Genomic DNA, 18,089 nt, shown 5'->3' with positions numbered 1-18,089 from the left:
ATGATCATGCTGTTTGTATGTGGCTGCAATGAAAGTGAACTGTGTTCATTCCGCTGAATTTGTTGAAAAGACATTTCTTAAACGGAAGCACGGATATAAACATACCTGATTTCTCATTTGCAACTGTTGGACTAATGACTACACCCTAGATCAGCTAGAAGTGTGCAAGGCGGTATTGAATGTGTCACTGTCTGTCACCTTGATTACTCAGTTTTTTCTCTCTTAGGCTAGGTTGTAACAAACTTATTTGTATTTGTATTTATTATGGATCCCCATTAACCGCTGCCAAGGCAGCAGCTACTCTTGCTGGGGTCCAGCAAAATGAAGGCAGTTCATACAATTTTAAAAACATAACAATACATTCAGAGATTTCACAACACACTGTGTGCCCTCAGGCCCCTACTCCACAACTACCACATATCTACAGTACTAAATCCATGTGTATGTGTGTATAGTGTGCATATTATCGTGTATGTGTATGCATGTGTCTGTGCCTATGTTAGTGTTGCTTCACAGTCCCCGCTGTTCCATAAGGTGTAATTTAAAAAAAATCTAATTTTACTGCTTGCATCAGTTACTTAATGTGGAATAGAGTTCCATGTAGTCATGGCTCTATGTAGTACTGTGTGCCTCCCATAGTCTGTTCTGGACTTGGGGATTGTGAAGAGACCTCTGGTGGCATGTCTTGTGGAGTATGCTTGGGTGTCCGAACTGTGTGCTGTAGTTTAAACAGATAGCTCTGTGAATTCAGCTTGTCAACACTTTATACAAAAACAAGTAGTGAGCCATGAGAGATTGACATGGATATCATTAATGTTAGCTCCCCGTGTACAGCTCCCTCTTTTTGGCACCTAACCACACGACTGAACAGTAGTCCAGGTGCGACATTTAAGAAGGCAGAGCAGCGCTTTATTATGGAGAGACTTCTCCCCATCTTAGCTACTGTTGTATCAATAGGTTTTGACCATGACAGTTTACAATCTAGGGTTACTCCAAGCAGTTTAGTCACATCAACTTGCTCAATTTCTACATTATTCATTACAATATTTAGTGGAGGTATAGGGTTTAGTGAATGATTTGTCCCAAATACAATTCTTTTAGTTTTTGAAATGTTTAGGACTAACTTATTCCTTGCCACCCATTCTGAAACTAACTGCAGCTCTTTGTTAAGTGTTGCAGTCATTTCAGTCGCTGTAGTAGCTGATGTGTATAGTGTTGAGTTATCTGCATACATTTTGCAGAAGTTTACTAAGGGTTGGTAACAGGCTGATTGGTCGGCTATTTGAGTCAGTAAAGGGGGCTTTACTATTCTTGGGTAGAGAAATGACTTTTACTTCCCTCCAGGCCCGAGGGCACACACTTTCTAGTAGGCTTAAACTGAAGATTTGGCAAATAGGAGTGGCAATATCATCCACTATTATCCTCCGTAATTTTCCATCCAAATTGTCAGACCCCGGTGGCTTGTCATTGTTGATAGACAACAGTACTTTTTTTCACCTCTTCCACACCAACTTTACGGAATTCAAAAGTACAATGCTTGCCTTTCATAATTTGGTCAGATATACTTGGATGTGTAGTGTCAGTGTTTGTTACTGGCATGTCATGCCTAAATTTGCTAATCTTGCCAATGAAAAATCATTAAAGTAGTTTGCAATATCAGTGAGTTGTGTGATGAATGAGCCATCGGATTGAATGAATGATGGAGCTGAGATGACCTTTTGCCCAACATTTCATTTAAGGTGCTCCAAAGCTTTTTACTATCATTCTTTATATAACTTATCTTTGTTTCATAGTACAGTTTCTTCTTTATTTAGTTTAGTCACATGATTTCTCAATTTTCATTACCTTTGCCAATCTGTTGTGCTGCCAAACTTATTTGCCATACCTTTTACCTCATCCCTTTCAACCATACAATTTTTCAATTCCTCATTTAACAGTTTTTGCAGTCATTTTCTTAATTGGTGCAGGCTTATTAGTAACTGGAATAAGCAATTTCATAAATGTGTCAAGTACAGCATCTGGTTGCTCCTCATTACATACCACAGAGCAGCAAATATTATTTACATCAACATAAGAATCCCTGCAAAACTAGGCCCCTTTTTTCTCAATTTCTGCCTGAATGACGTGCCCTGTTGCTCAGGCCCTGAAGCCAGGATATGAATATAATTGGTGCCATTGGAAAGAAAACACTTTGAAGTTTGTAGAAATGTTAAAATAATGTAGGAAAATATAACACACTAGATATGGTAGGAGGGAAAAAAATAATAATTTTGAGAGACCATCCTCTTACAATGGCAAGTATAAGGTCATACGGAAAATTTGGTCCTGTAACGGTTTTCTTCCTGGGATGAAGGAGAGGACCAACACGCAGCCCGGCTAGTGTTCAACATGATTTAATAAAGAATACATGAGAACACTACAATCAACAAAACAAGAAAATGTGAAAACCGAAAGCAGTCCTATCTGGTGCAGAACACAAAGACAGAAGACAACCACCCACAATCCCCAACACAAAACAAGCCACCTATATATGATTCTCAATCAGGGACAACGATTGACAGCTGCCTCTGATTGAGAACCATATCAGGCTGAACACAGAAACAGACAAACTAGACACACAACATAGAATGCCCACCCAGCTCACGTCCTGACCAACACTAAAACAAGCAACACACATAAGAACTATGGTCAGGACGTGACAGTACCCCCCTCCTGAGGTGCGGACTCCGAACGCACCCCTAAATCTCAAGGAGAGGGTCTGGGTGGGCATCTGTCCGCGGTGGCGGCTCCGGCGCAGGACGAGGACACCACTCCACCATTGTCTTTGTCCCCCTCCTTAGCGTCCTTTGAGTGGCGACCCTCACCCCCGACCCTGGTCTAGGAACCTTCACAAAGGTCCCCCCTAGATAGAGGAGATATCTCAGGACAGAGAGGTAGCTCAGGACAGAGAGGTAGCCCAGGACAGAGAGGTAGCTCAGGACAGAGAGGTATCTCAGGACAGAGAGGTAGCTCAGGACAGAGGGGCAGCTCCGGACAGTGAGGCAGCTCCGGACAGAGAGGCAGCTCTGGACTGCAAGGACAGTAAGGAGTCATCATGCCCGGTAGTCCTGACGTATGGTCCTAGGGCTCAGGTCCTCCGAGAGAGAGAAAGAAAGAGAGAAGGAGAGAATTAGAGAGAGCCAAGATTTTCAAAATGTTCATAAATGACAAGCATGGTCAAATAATAATCAGGAATAAAAGTCAGTTGGCTTTTCATAGCCGATCATTAAGAGTTGAAAGCAGCAGGTCTGGGACAGGTAGGGGTTCCATAACCGCAGGCAGAGCAGTTGAAACTGGAACAGCAGCAAGGCCAGGTGGACTGGGGACAGCAAGGAGTCATCATGCCCGGTTTGCCGTGACGTATGGTCCTAGGGCTCAGGTTCTCAGAGAGAGAGAAAGAAAGAGAGAACGAGAGAATTAGAGAGAGCATACTTAAATTCACACAGGACACTGGATAAGACAGGAGAAGTACTCCAGGTATAACCAACTGACCCTAGCCCCCCGACACATAAACTACTGCAGCATAAATACTGGAGGCTGAGACAGGAGCAGTCAGGAGACACTATGGCCCCATCCGAAGATACCCTCGGACAGGGCCAAACAGGAAGGATATAACCCCACCCACTTTGCCAAAGCACAGCCCCCGCACCACTAGAGGGATATCTTCAACCACCAACTTACAATCCTGAGACAAGGCCGAGTATAGCCCACAAAGATCTCCACCACAGCACAAACCAAGGGGGGGGCGCCAACCCAGACAGGAAGATCACGTCAGTAACTCAACCCACTCAAGTGACGCACCCCTCCTAGGGACGGCATGAAAGAGCACCAGTAAGCCAGTGACTCAGCCCCTGTAATAGGGGCTGATTTATTTATTTTTTATTGTAAATTGAAATTTGCTATCGTAAATGTTAGCAACACCTCCGCCTTTGCGGGATGCACGGGGGATATGGTCACTAGTGTAACCAGGAGTTGAGGCCTCATTTAACACAGTAAATTCATCAGGCTTAAGCCATGTTTCAGTCAGGCCAATCACACCAAGATTATGATCAGTGATTAGTTCATTGACTATGACTGCCTTTTAAGTGAGGGATCTAACATTAAGTAACCCTATTTTGAGATGTGAGGTATCACGATCTCTTTCAATAATGGCAGGAATGGAGGAGGTCTTTATCCTAATGAGATTGCTAAGGCGAACACCGCCATGTTTAGTTTTGCCCAACCTAGGTCGAGGCACAGACACAGTCTCAATGGGGATGGCTGAGCTGACTACACTGACTGTGCTATTGGCAGACTCCACTAAACTGGCAGGTTGGCTAACAGCCTGCTGCCTGGCCTGCACCCTATTTCATTGTGGAGCTAGAGGAGTTAGAGCCCTATCTATGTTAGTAGATAAGATGAGAGCACCCCTCCAGCTAGGATGGAGTCCGTCACTCCTCAGCAGGTCAGGCTTGGTCCTGTTTGTGGGTGAGTCCCAGAAAGAGGGCCAATTATCTACAAATTCTATCTTTTGGGAGGGGCAGAAAACAGTTTTCAACCAGCAATTGAGTTGTGAGACTCTGCTGTAGAGCTTGTCACTCCCCCTAACTGGGAGGGGGCCAGAGACAATTACTCGATGCCGACACATCTTTCTAGCTGATTTACACGCTGAAGCTATGTTGCACTTGGTGACCTCTGACTGTTTCATCCTAACATCGTTGGTGCCGACGTGGATAACAATATCTCTATACTCTCTACACTCGCCAGATTTAGCTTTAGCCAGCACCATCTTTAGATTAGCCTTAACGTCGGTAGCCCTGCCCCCTGGTAAACAGTGTATGATCGCTGGGTGATTCGTTTTAAGTCTAATACTGCGAGTAATGGAGTCGCCAATGACTAGGGTTTTCAATTTGTCAGAGCTAATGGTTGGAGCCTTCGGCGCCTCAGACTCCGACTCACTACATAATGGGGAAAACCGGTTGAAAGTTTCTGTCGGCTGAATGAGCGACACCAGTTGAGCATTCCAACAGCATTTCCCTCCAGAAGCCATTAAAAAAGTTGTCCGGCTGCGGGGACTGTGCGGGGGGTTTATACTAACGTTAGTATCTGTACTTACTGGTGGCACAGACGCTGTTTCTTCCTTTCCTACACTGAAATTACCCTTGCCTAACGATTGCGTCTGAAGCTGGGCTTGCAGCACAGCTATCCTCGCCATAAGGCGATCGTTCTCCTGTATATTATGAGTACAGCGACTGCAATTAGAAGACATGCAATTAAAATTACCCAGAAAATATACCCCTCTGTTGATATCACATATATTATCAAGCATTTCACACATATCCAGATACTGACTGTTAGCACTTGGTGGTCTATAGCAGCTTCCCACAAGAATGGGGTCACGGTATTTCGAGAATCTTCTAAATAAAAGTCCCCCGTGTCATAACAGGAAGTGTCAATAACCTGTGCTTATTCATGATATATGAAAATAATTGTCTAAACATTAACAATGATTCATATTTAAGTGCTTCCCCACTTTCACCAGTAGAACTACTTCCTGTTCATAAGCAGTACAGGCCATTACAATTAACAAGTGTGCCCTCTGCTGTCAAGGCAGGCAATATAAACACCATTACAGCTAAAATTTGAATACGGCTGTTTGCTAAACAACATGTTTTGTTAAATGTTCTTTATCTTTCCTCTACAGGGACAATGGCTCATCTGTGCTGTTTGTGGTGGCTCAACGTATGGAATGCCATATAACATTGGCGTGTCATTCATGGTTGTGCCCTCCCGGGCGTGATCTACACAGGCTGAGTGCTGTTCAGAGCTACTTGGTTGCATATGAGTGGAGTCGAACTAGGGTGAACTCCAGAAAGTTTGTCAAACGCCTCGCCGACAATCCATCACAGCAATCGTGGATTGGTATCTTATAGAAATCAGAGACCACGTTTTATAAGTCTGTAAGCTAGTCATTCATATTTGACATTAGTTGGCTTACATAATCGTAGCCTTTCACAAGTGGTGCTTTGCAACATTAGTAATTTCATCAATTGATTCGTCAGTGACTGAAATTGAATATTTATCCATGCTTTGCGCTCAGTCGACCTTTAACTCTCATAACTCTTGGCATTTTTGTTTCATCTCGTCATTAACAAAATGTCTTCCATTTACTTGACATATCGTGTCAGTCCCTGCAATCAGTTTTATCTCGAATAATGGAAATATTCTCCATCCTTCCAGATGCAAACTGTGGCAGGGTGGCCATCGACAGTAATATATCAATCAAGAACTATGGCTTTCAGCTTCAGTTATGTTGCCCGTAGCTTATTAATGCTAATTTCCAGGTTTTGTCGTTCTAAAAAAATATATCGTTACAGGTGAAGCTTCAGTCTTTTAAAAAACGGGTGACATCTTGCTGAACTGATCCAGGGAAATGCTTCAAATTTTATGTAAAATTTGAACATCCTACTCTACTTACAACGGTTTGGTCCCATTGCCACCACCTTCTTGATGAAAACTAAGGCTACCCAGCAATGGGTTTACCACGCTGTTTCCTTTACTGCTAGTGTGCAAGGTTCATCTGGCGCCTGCACAGGATTTGGGTTGCACTCAGTTTTTCATAACACTTTTACTCAAGCACCTTTTTACAGCTGGTCTTACAGTTTGTATGGTCATGTTGAAATAGCACCTTTTTACAGCTGGTATTACAGTTTCTATGGTCATGTTGAAATAGCACCTTTTTACAGCTGGTCTTACAGTTTCTATGGTCATGTTGAAATAGCACCTTTTTACAGCTGGTATTACAGTTTCTATGGTCATGTTGAAATAGCACCTTTTTACAGCTGGTCTTACAGTTTGTATGGTCATGTTGAAATAGCACCTTTTTACAGCTGGTCTTACAGTTTCTATGGTCATGTTGAAATAGCACATTTTTACAGCTGGTCTTACAGTTTCTATGGTCATGTTGAAATAGCACCTTTTTACAGCTGGTCTTACAGTTTCTATGGTCATGTTGAAATAGCACCTTTTTACAGCTGGTCTTACAGTTTCTATGGTCATGTTGAAATAGCACATTTTTACAGCTGGTCTTACAGTTTCTATGGTCATGTTGAAATAGCACCTTTTTACAGCTGGTCTTACAGTTTCTATGGTCATGTTGAAATAGCACCTTTTTACAGCTGGTCTTACAGTTTCTATGGTCATGTTGAAATAGCACCTTTTTACAGCTGGTCGTACAGTTTGTATGGTCATGTTGAAATAGCACCTTTTTACAGCTGGTCTTACAGTTTCTATGGTCATGTTGAAATAGCACCTTTTTACAGCTGGTCTTACAGTTTCTATGGTCATGTTGAAATAGCACCTTTTTACAGCTGGTCTTACAGTTTGTATGGTCATGTTGAAATAGCGCCTTTTTACAGCTGGTCTTACAGTTTCTATGGTCATGTTGAAATAGCACCTTGAAATAGCACCTTCACGGTAAGCCTGGGAAGTGGGCGCAGGTCTCCTACCTGCCCTTGGCCCACTACCTCTTAGCCCCCCCCCAAGAAATTTTTGGGGTCTCCTCTCGGACTTCCAGCCACGTCTCCTAGCTGCCTCCTCATACCAACGCTCTTGGGCTCTCGCTGCCTCCATCTCCTCACGAGCGCGGCAATATTCTCCCGGCTGTGCCCATGGACCTCTCCCGTCCAATATTTCCTCCCAAGTCCATGATTCCTGTGTATAATCCTGCTTGACTTCACGCCGCTTGGTTCTGGATTGGTGGGTGATTCTGTAACGGCTTTCCTCCTCCTCTTCATCAGAAGAGGAGGAGCAGGGATCGAACCAAAATGCAGCTGAGTTTGTTGACATGATTTATTAACGAAAAAACACGAACTCGACTAATAAACTAACAAAACAAATAAACGGTGTAGACAGACCTATACGACAAACTTACATAAAACATGAAGAACGCACGAATAGAGAAAACAGGCTACACAAAATGAACGAGGAACAAACAAACCGAAAACAGTCCCGTGTGGCGCAACGACATACACAAACACAGGAGACAATCACCCACAACGAACACTGTGAAAACACCTACGTAAATATGACTCTTAATTAGAGGAACGCCAAACACCTGCCTCTAATTAAGAGCCATACCAGGCAACCCATAAACCAACATAGAAACAGAAAACATAGAATGCCCACCCAAACTCACGTCCTAAACAAACTAACACATATAACAAACTAACAGAAATAGGTCAGGAACGTGACATAGCCCCCCCCGTAAGGTGCGAACTCCGGGCGCACCAGCACAAAGTCTAGGGGAGGGTCTGGGTGGGCATCTGACCACGGTGGTGGCTCAGGCTCCGGGCGAGGTCCCCACCCCACCATAGTCAATCCCAGCTTCCATCTCCCCCTATGAATGTCCACCCTCATCTTACCCCCACAAAATCCTCTTGGTAACATCAACAACAGGGGCAGCACCGGGACAGAGGGATAGATCAAGACAGAGGGATAGCTCAAGACAGAGGGATAGATCAGGATAGAGAGGTAGCTCAGGATAGAGAGGTAGATCAGGATAGAGGGGCAACTCCGGACTGAAAGGCAGCTCCGGACAGAGAGACAGCTCTGGACTGAGGGGCAGTTCTGGGTAAATAGCCGCTCCGGGCTAAGGGACAGCTCATGACTGGCTAACGGCTCTGGACGCTCATGGCTGGCTGACGGCTCTCGACGCTCATGGCTGGCTGACGGCTCTCGACGCTCATGGCTGGCTGACGGCTCTCGACGCTCATGGCTCGCTGACGGCTCTGGACGCTCATGGCTCGCTGACGGCTCTGGACGCTCATGGCTGGCTGAAGGCTCTGGACGCTCATGGCTCACTGACGGCTCTGGCAGATCCTGTCTGGTTGGCGGCTCTGGCAGATCCTGTCTGGTTGGCGGCTCTGGCAGATCCTGTCTGGTTGGCGGCTCTGGCAGATTCTGTCTGGTTGGCGGCTCTGGCAGATCCTTTCTGGTTGGCGGCTCTGGCAGATCCTGTCTGGTTGGCGGCTCTGGCAGATCCTGACTGATAACTGGCTCTAGCGGCTCCTGACTGACTATCGGCTCTGACGGCTCGGGACAGACGGGCGGCTCTAATGGCTCAGGACAGACGGATGGCTCAGACGGCGCTGGGGAGACGGATGGCTCAGACGGCGCTGGGGAGACGGATGGCTCAGACGGCGCTGGGGAGACGGATGGCTCAGATGGCGCTGGGGAGACGGATGGCTCAGATGGCGCTGCGGAGACGGATGGCTCAGACTGCACCTGTCTGGCGGAAGGCTCTGACTGCTCCTGTCTGGCGGAAGGCTCTGTAGGCTCATGGCAGACGGGCAGCTTTGCAGGCTCATGGCAGACAGGCAGTTCATGCGCCGTTAGGCAGACGGCAGACTCTGGCCGGCTGAAGACGCACTGTAGGCTTGGTGCGTGGTGCCGTAACTGGAGGCACCTGACTGAGGACACGCACTTCAAGCCTAGTGCGGGGAGCAGGGACAGGGCACACTGGACTCTCAAAGCGTGCTATATTCCTGGTGCGTGGTACCGGCACTGGTGGCACCGGGCTGAGTGCACGCACATCAGGACGAGTACGGGGAGAAACAACAGTGTGCACAGGACTTAGGAGACGCACATGTGGCTTAGTGCGCGGTGCCGGAACTGGAGGCACTAGGCTGGAGACACGCACCATAGGGAGAGTGCGTGGAGGAGGCACAGGGCTCTGAAAACGCACTGGAAGCCTGGTGCGTGGTGTAGGCACTGGTGGTACTGGGCTGGGGCGGGGAGGTAGTGCCGGAAATACCGGACCGTGAAGGCGTACTGGCTCCCTTGAGCACCGAGCCTGCCCAACCTTACCTGGTTGAATGCTTAGCAGGATAGGAAAATTGTCCAATTCACGCACGTATCAACAGAACATCACTTGTCATCCCTACTGCCTCTGATCTGGCGGACTCACTAAACACACATGTTTTGTTTGTAAATTATGTTGGAGTGTGCCCGTCGCTATCCGTAAATAAAAACAAGAAACTGGTGCCATCTGGTTTGCTTAATATACGGAATTTTAAATGATTTATACTTCTACTTTTGATACTTAAGTACAGTTGTGGCCAAAAGTTTTGAGAATGACACAAATATTAATTTCCACAAAGTTTGCTGCTTCAGTGTCTTTAGATATTTTTGCCAGATGTTACTATGGAATACTGAAGTAGCATTTCATAAGTGTCAAAGGCTTTTATTGACAATTACATGAAGTTGATGCAAAGAGTCAATATTTGCAGTGTTGACCCTTCTTTTTCAAGACCTCTGCAATCCGCCCTGGCATGCTGTCAATTAACTTCTGGGCCACATCCTGACTGATGGCAGCCCATTCTTGCATAATTAATGCTTGGAGTTTGTCAGAATTTGTGGAGTTTTGTTTGTCCACCTGCCTCTTGAGGATTGACCACAAGTTCTCAATAGGATTAAGGTCTGGGGAGTTTCCTGGCCATGGACTCAAAATATTGATGTTTTGTTCCCCGAGCCACTTAGTTATCGCTTTTGCCTTATGGCAAGGCGCTCCATCATGCTGGAAAAGGCATTGTTCGTCACCAAACTGTTCCTGGATGGTTGGGAGGATGTGTTGGTACCATTCTTTATTCATGGCTGTGTTCTTAGGCAAAATTCTGAGTGAGCCCACTCCCTTGGCTGAGAAGCATCCCCACACATGAATGGTCTCAGGATGCTTTACTGTTGGCATGACACAGGACTGACGGTAGCGCTCACCTTGTCTTCTCCGAACAAGCTTTTTTTCAGATGCCCCAAACAATTGGAAAGGGGATTCATCAGAGAAAAGTACTTTACCCCAGTCCTCAGCAGTCCAATCCCTGTACCTTTTGCAGAATATCAGTCTGTCCCTGATGTTTTTCCTGGAGAGAAGTGGCTTCTTTGCTGCCCTTCTTGACACCAGGCCATCCTCCAAAAGTCTTTGCCTCACTGTGCGTGCAGATGCACTCACTGTGTGTGCAGATGCACTCACACCTGCCTGCTGCCATTCCTGAGCAAGCTCTGTACTGGTGAATTAACTTTAGGAGACGGTCCTGGCGCTTGCTGGACTTTCTTGGGCCCCCTGAAGCCTTCTTCACAACAATTGAACCGCTCTCCTTGAAGTTCTTGATGATCCAATAAATGGTTGATTTAGGGGCAATCTTACTGGCAGCAATATCCTTGCCTGTGAAGCCCTTTTGTGCAAAGCAATGATGACGGCATGTGTTTCCTTGCAGGTAACCATGATTGATAGAGGAAGAAAAATGATTCCAAGCACCACCCTCCTTTTGAAGCTTCCAGTCTGTTATTCGAACTCAATCAGCATGACAGAATGATCTCCAGCCTTGTCCTCGTCAACACTCACACCTGTGTTAACGAGAGAATCACTGACATGATGTCAGCTGTTCCTTTTGTGGCAGGGCTGAAATGCAGTGGAAGTGTATTTTTGGGATTCAGTTCATTTGCATGGCAAAGAGGGACTTTGCAATTAATTGCAATTCATCTTATCACTCTTCATAACATTCTGGAGTATATGCAAATTGCCATCATACAAACTGAGACAGCAGACTTTGTGAAAATTAATATTTGTGTCATTCTCAAAACTTTTGGTCACGACTGTATGTTTAAAACCAAATACTTTTAGACTTTTACTCAAGTAAAATTTACTGGGTGACTTTTACTTGAGTCCTTTTCTATGAAGGTGTCTTTATTTTTACTCAAGTATGCCAATTGGGTACTTTTTCCACCACTGCTCTTCACATCTGTGTACTTTTGGGGGGACTTTCAGGCTAGTAGTCCACAGCATCAGTTTTACGTTAAGGATAATTGGTTAATCTTTAGTGGGCCTCAACTCATAGGCCTAGCATCAGCATGTCGCACGCTAGGCAAATCAAATTAGTCAGACATCTACGTCTAGTTGCTTCGTCTCGTGCCATCTTTTCCCATTTATATCCAATCAGCGCGGCTGTTCATCACAGTTTTAATCTCTGCCCTAAGCTACTTGCTACTTCCTATTTTCCAACATATACTCTCAGCCTCAAAGCCGGTTCCCTCTGCATTGACGCCTCCGCGACATCGTCTTCTTTCTCCATGGTTCCGTCAATGGCGAGTTCACAACTCCTATCACTATTTCCTTCACGTGATTTAGGGTTTCTGATCTGGTCTTTTCATCTTAATCATTATTCTCACACATAAGCATTCTAAATCGGGTTCCTGCGGTATTATCATGATAGCTCGCACTTACACTTAATCCTTTCTCTTGCTTTGTGTTTATTTATTCACTGTCGACCCTGCTCTGTACATCATTCTCTTTTCATCCCTCCTATTCAACCCTCCTCTGTTTCACTTCTCTCCTTTCTCAAGTAATATAAAAAGGTGCTATCTTCCCCTCTATGCTACACTGGTATTTTGTTCAAAACTGGAGCCGTAACCACCGCAGCTACATTAGGTATAATTCCACCATCCCTCTCCAGCAGCTAGGTGGATGGTTGAGCTCTGCTACGTCTCGCATGTTAGGTCCAATCTACTTGACATTTTCTCAGCAATGGCTCCTTACCATCGCTATCAATAGCTACTTTAGTTGGGGAGTTTCCAATGGCTTTTGGGTCAGACACCCCCTATCGCTCGTTTATCGCATGCACTACTGGGTTAGAAGCAGCAAATGCCTCATATTTTATAAATCGCATTACAGCATTTGTGGTAGGGTTCTACGTACAGTCATACATAGCATTTCTTCTAAACAAATCAGCGTGACAATGCGAGGCACTCAGCAGGTCAGCAATGGGCTTAGACTTGGGAAGGTGCCCATATCTTTCTGCATTTTTGTGTGCACTGTTGGGCCTGACGCTCGGTTAGTGTTTCATGTTAATCATGCATATCTCTTATGGCATGCATGGCTGGGTAGATGCACATGCAAACGTCTCGTTCCTACCAAACACATTACACGATTTTCATCTTGCGCTAAGCGAACTTGCATTAATAAACATTCCATATGATGCTTTCCATTACAGCACAATTTAACTTTTGTTCTGTTCTTCGCATGCATCTCTTTACATCTATTTATCTTTAGATGCAACCATTGCTCCCACCATGTCCCTTCTCCCTGGTGAGTAACTGATTATTTTTTTTGGGGGGGGGGGGGGGGTCAATGCCAGCTGCCCAGCATAGGGCAACCTGTCATAAGCATATGGCTCTGACAAGCATTCATCGAGGCCTACCACCAAGCTATTCAATAAAATTCCATATTGTATTCTGTCTGTCATTCAGTTAAGCGTGTATTTGATTGAATAGCCATAACTATGAAATACACACATACACAGTATACATTTACCTCCTGTGTACATGGCAGCCAGTATGATTGAGGACACCCCTGCAATCTCACTGTAGAAGATGTTGAAGTACTTCTGAATTTCCTTGAATTAGATGGTGAGCGATTTGGGGAAGGCATATGAGAACCTGATGGCGTATAAGGAACCACAGCCCAGCCTCAATCTGGTGGAGTGAACCCCAGGTTAGTGCTGGCCGCATGGTTAATTAGTGACTGGGCTGTGGAAACAGGATATCGTTGTCTAAAATTACCAGTTGTGACTTGGCTCAAAAGAACATTGCAAGTGACTGGAATAATAGATTGCTGTCACAGGGATTTATACATTCAACGAAAACAGAGAAAATATACACTTATTTTATATTATTATGCATTCGTCACTATCATCATGCAACAATCTAATTCATATATACACTATAAATACAAAAGTATATGGATAATCCTTCAAATTAGTGGATTCTGTTATTTCAGCCACATCTGTTGCTGACCGTATGTAATGGTCTGGGTGTAGCTGGTGCAGAGGAGTCAGGCGCAGGACAGCAGAGATGAGTAACACAAGTAATTTTACTCAAATATTCCAATAACATGTTGTAATACCGAGCCAACAATAACGGACCGAACATACATAAAACAATCACGAACAAAAACCATGGGGAAAACAGAGGGTTAAATAATGAACATGTAATTGGGGAATTGAAACTAGGTGTGTAAAACAAAGACAAAACAAATGGAAAATGAAAAGTGGATCGGCGATGGCTAGAAGGCCGGTGACGTCGACTGCCGTCGACTGCCAACACTGTTCACAATGTTGACATCAGCAAACCGCTCTCCCACACGACGCCATACACATTGTCTGCTATCTCCCCGCTACAGTTGAAACCGATATTAATCCGTGAAGAGTACACTTCTCCAGCGTGCCAGTGGCCATCAAAGGTGAGAATTTGCCCACTAAGTCAGTTACCACACCAAACTGCAGTCAGGTGAAGACCCTGTTGAAAACGACAAGCACGCAAATGAGCTTCCCTGAGATGGTTTATGAAAGTTTGTGCAGAAATTCTTCAGTTGCGTAAACCCACAGTTTCATCAGCTGTCCAGGTGGCTGGTCTCAGATGATCCCACAGGCGAAGAAGCCAGATGTGGAAGTACTGGGCAGGTGTGATCTGCGGTTCTGTGGCCAGATGGACTGCAAAATTCTCTAAAACAACGTTTGAGTATGCTTATGGTAGAGAAATTAACATTCAATTCTCTGGCAACAGCTCTGGTGGACATTCCTGCAGTCAGCATGCCAATTGCATGCTCCCTCTACTTGAGAAATCTGTGGTATTGTAGTGTGTGGCATTTTATTGTCCCCAGTACAAGGTGCACCTGTGTAATGATCATGCGGTTTAATCAGCTTCTTGATATGTCTCCCCTGTCAGGTGGATGAATTATGCTGGCAAAGGAGAAATGCTCAATAACAGGGATGTAAACAAATTTGTGCACAAAATTTGAGAAATAAGCTTTTTGTGCGTATGGAACATTTTGAGTATCTTTTATTTTAGCTCATGAAACATGGGACCAACACTTTACATGTTGCGTTTATATTTTTGGTCAGTGTACTTATTTATCTAATTACATGTGAATTTATTTATTCTTGTACTGTATGTATATTTATATGTGCATTTATTTATTCATTTATTTCTAATTATGGCAGGTTTGATCCTCCATAGTCACTAGTTACCACAGCCACAACGTCAAAATTGGCCATAAGGTAAAAGTTCATATTTAAAGTTATCAGTGTGGTTAGGCTTAAGGCTAGGTTTATTCATTTATTCTGGCTGTGGTAACTAGTAATGACCCTACTTTTGAGCGTTTGATGTCTGAATGAGGGAATGCTGTAAATCGAGAGGAGTCTAGACATTGTTCTGATGAGATGTTAATGATGCTGCCAAACATACCCTCGTAAAACTGACCATCCTACCGATCCTCGACTTCGGTGATGTCATCTATAAAATAGCTTCCAACACTCTACTCAACAAACTGGATGCAGTCTATCACAGCGCTATCCGTTTTGTCACCAAAGCCCCATACACTACCCACCATTGCGACCTGTACGCTCTCGTTGGTTGGCCCTCGCTTCATACTCGTCGCCAAGCCCACTGGCTCCAGGTTATCTACAAGTCTCTGCTAGGTAACGCCCCGCCTTATCTCAGCTCACTGGTCACCATAGCAGCACCCACTCGTGGCACGCGCTCCAGCAGGTATATCTCACTGGTCACCCCCAAAGCCAATTCCTTCTTTGGTCGTCTTTCCTTCCAGTTCTCTGCTGCCAATGACTGGAACGAACTGCAAAAATCTCTGAAGCTGGAAACACTTATCTCCCTCACTAGCTTTAAGCACCAGCTGTCAGAGCAGCTCACAGATTACTGCACCTGTACATAGCCTATCTATAATTTAGCCCAAACAACTACCTCTTCCCCTACTGTATTTATTTATTTTGCTCCTTAGCACCCCATTATTTCTATTTCTACTTTGCACATTCTTCCACTGCAAATCTACCATTCCAGTGTTTTACTTGCTATATTGTATTTACCTCGCCACCATGGCCTTTTTTTTGCCCTTACCTCCCTTATCTCACCTCATTTGCTCACATTGTATATAGACTTATTTTTCTACTGTATTATTGACTGTATGTTTTGTTTATTCCATGTGTAACTCTGTGTTGTTGCATGTGTCAAATTGCTATGCTTTATCTTGGCCAGGTCGCAGTTGCAAATGAGAACTTGTTCTCAACTAACCTGGTTAAATAAAGGTGAAATTTAAAAAAAAAATTAGACGTTGAGGTTTATAATAAATACCGCTTTGATGTCATACAAGCAAACCACACACCTGAGTCCAAATGTGCACTTCACATTTCCATATTTGAAAACGTTCATGATCACTATGTTTGATGCACAGTTAGAAGGATGACATGCGTTATACCCTGGGTTGTCCTGAACCGAATTAGCCTGTTTGTCCTATAGTGAAGAACATTAGCTGACAAACACGCAATCGAAAGCACTCATGATTCCATTATATGGACAACAAAATTACAATCTGTTTTTCTGAAGTGTAAGATCATATTTTATCATTTAGATAGCCATGTTGGCAACAGTATAAGCTTTCAAATGATACCACCTGACCCAGATTGTGATTTATAATGGAACGTTTTTGGATTACTTAATTAAGTGATAATGCCAGAGAAGCCGGTGTTTCGAGGATATATTGGAATGGGTGTTGCAAACCATGTCAATATATCCTGCAAACACCGGCTTCGGGGAAATTATTACTTTTATACAAAAAGTTACCAACATATTCAAATAATGATTGAAATATTTTCATTAACGTTATGTTGATGAATTTATTCATACTATTTCATCCTTCCACAAGTCTAGGGTTGCTACTCAAGCCATCTGGTTGTTTGTTCTATCGGTTTGGTTGCCAGAGACGCGACCCAGTTGCTAAGTCTTTTTGTTCTGTATCTATGGACGCGACCCAGTCCTTCGTTCTAAATGTTCCATTGACATACTGGCTGGCAATGTTCTTATCCCTTGCTTGCTAGAATAACCACGCCAGAATAACAGCAAAGTATCTGCATTTGCATTTGTTTAAAGCTGTTTTCTAGTGACATTTATTTAGATACATCCATAACAATGAGCTAATGATGAGCGACTTCGCCTGGCATAGAAAATGTGCTCACTCGTCAGGACACTGTTGTTTTGAGGAGCTAGCCAACAACACAGCTAACACAATCCCTTCAAAATGAAGCTGGAAAGACCGCAAACTAGCTGCACTTTGTTTCGTTATTTCTTTGTATATATCCATTTTGACTGGCTGAGAAACGCTGCCTGCCTGTCTGTCTGTCTCACCCCGACTCCCGACACGTTCATTACTATGGGACAGCTGGAGATCTGAATATTGAAACAATGTTGCAAATGTCGGCGAGACAGACATCAAGGTTTATATAAATCTCCGCTGTTGAAAACTAAATGTTGGTCTAAAAGAAATGTGAGATAATGTCTAGATGCTTTTTATAGTGGAGATCAAGTTATTAAATTGTGTGGCTGGGCTAATGAGACAGTGGATTGCGAAGTCAGATGGAACAGTGTAAATAGGCATTTTAATGTCATAGATTTAGCCAGTGGTACTTGTGGAATAGACACCGACTTGAATGCAGTTTTAACCAGTCAGCATTCAGGATTAGACCCACCCGTTGTATAAACAACAACAATGCTTATTGTGTGATAGTGGGGATGCAGGGCTGTGTTCCAAACAAAAAACTAGTGTGCTTGCTTCAGTTCCTCAACCGCAAAGCTAGGTGAGCTATAAAAAAAACACTGATTGTTGAAGGCTTTTTCCTTGTCAGAAAAGTGCATGGAAATTACTTAGGAACTGTGCACAGTTTTGAGATGTGTATGGCCACTTGGAGACAACAGACCTCTCACTCAAACCCTTGTTATCGTTTTTCTTATGTTGCACCTATCCCAAAATGTCAATTAATATTCTTATTATGTTACTGATTGTACAACGTAGACTTGGTTATTGACAAATGCTGTGAAAGTTACAGTAAATGTAAAATGCACATTTTATCAATTGTGTAATGTTTGATTTCAGTCTTGTGTCAAGTGAACTGTCACACATTTAGTTAGATAATTTCCCCATAATGTCAGAAATGTTCCCTTTCAATATCCCATTA

This window comes from Salvelinus fontinalis, chromosome 8 (genome assembly GCF_029448725.1).
Source record: "Salvelinus fontinalis isolate EN_2023a chromosome 8, ASM2944872v1, whole genome shotgun sequence".
Taxonomy (NCBI): Eukaryota; Metazoa; Chordata; class Actinopteri; order Salmoniformes; family Salmonidae; genus Salvelinus; species Salvelinus fontinalis.
Note: the sequence above shows the minus strand (reverse complement) of the source record.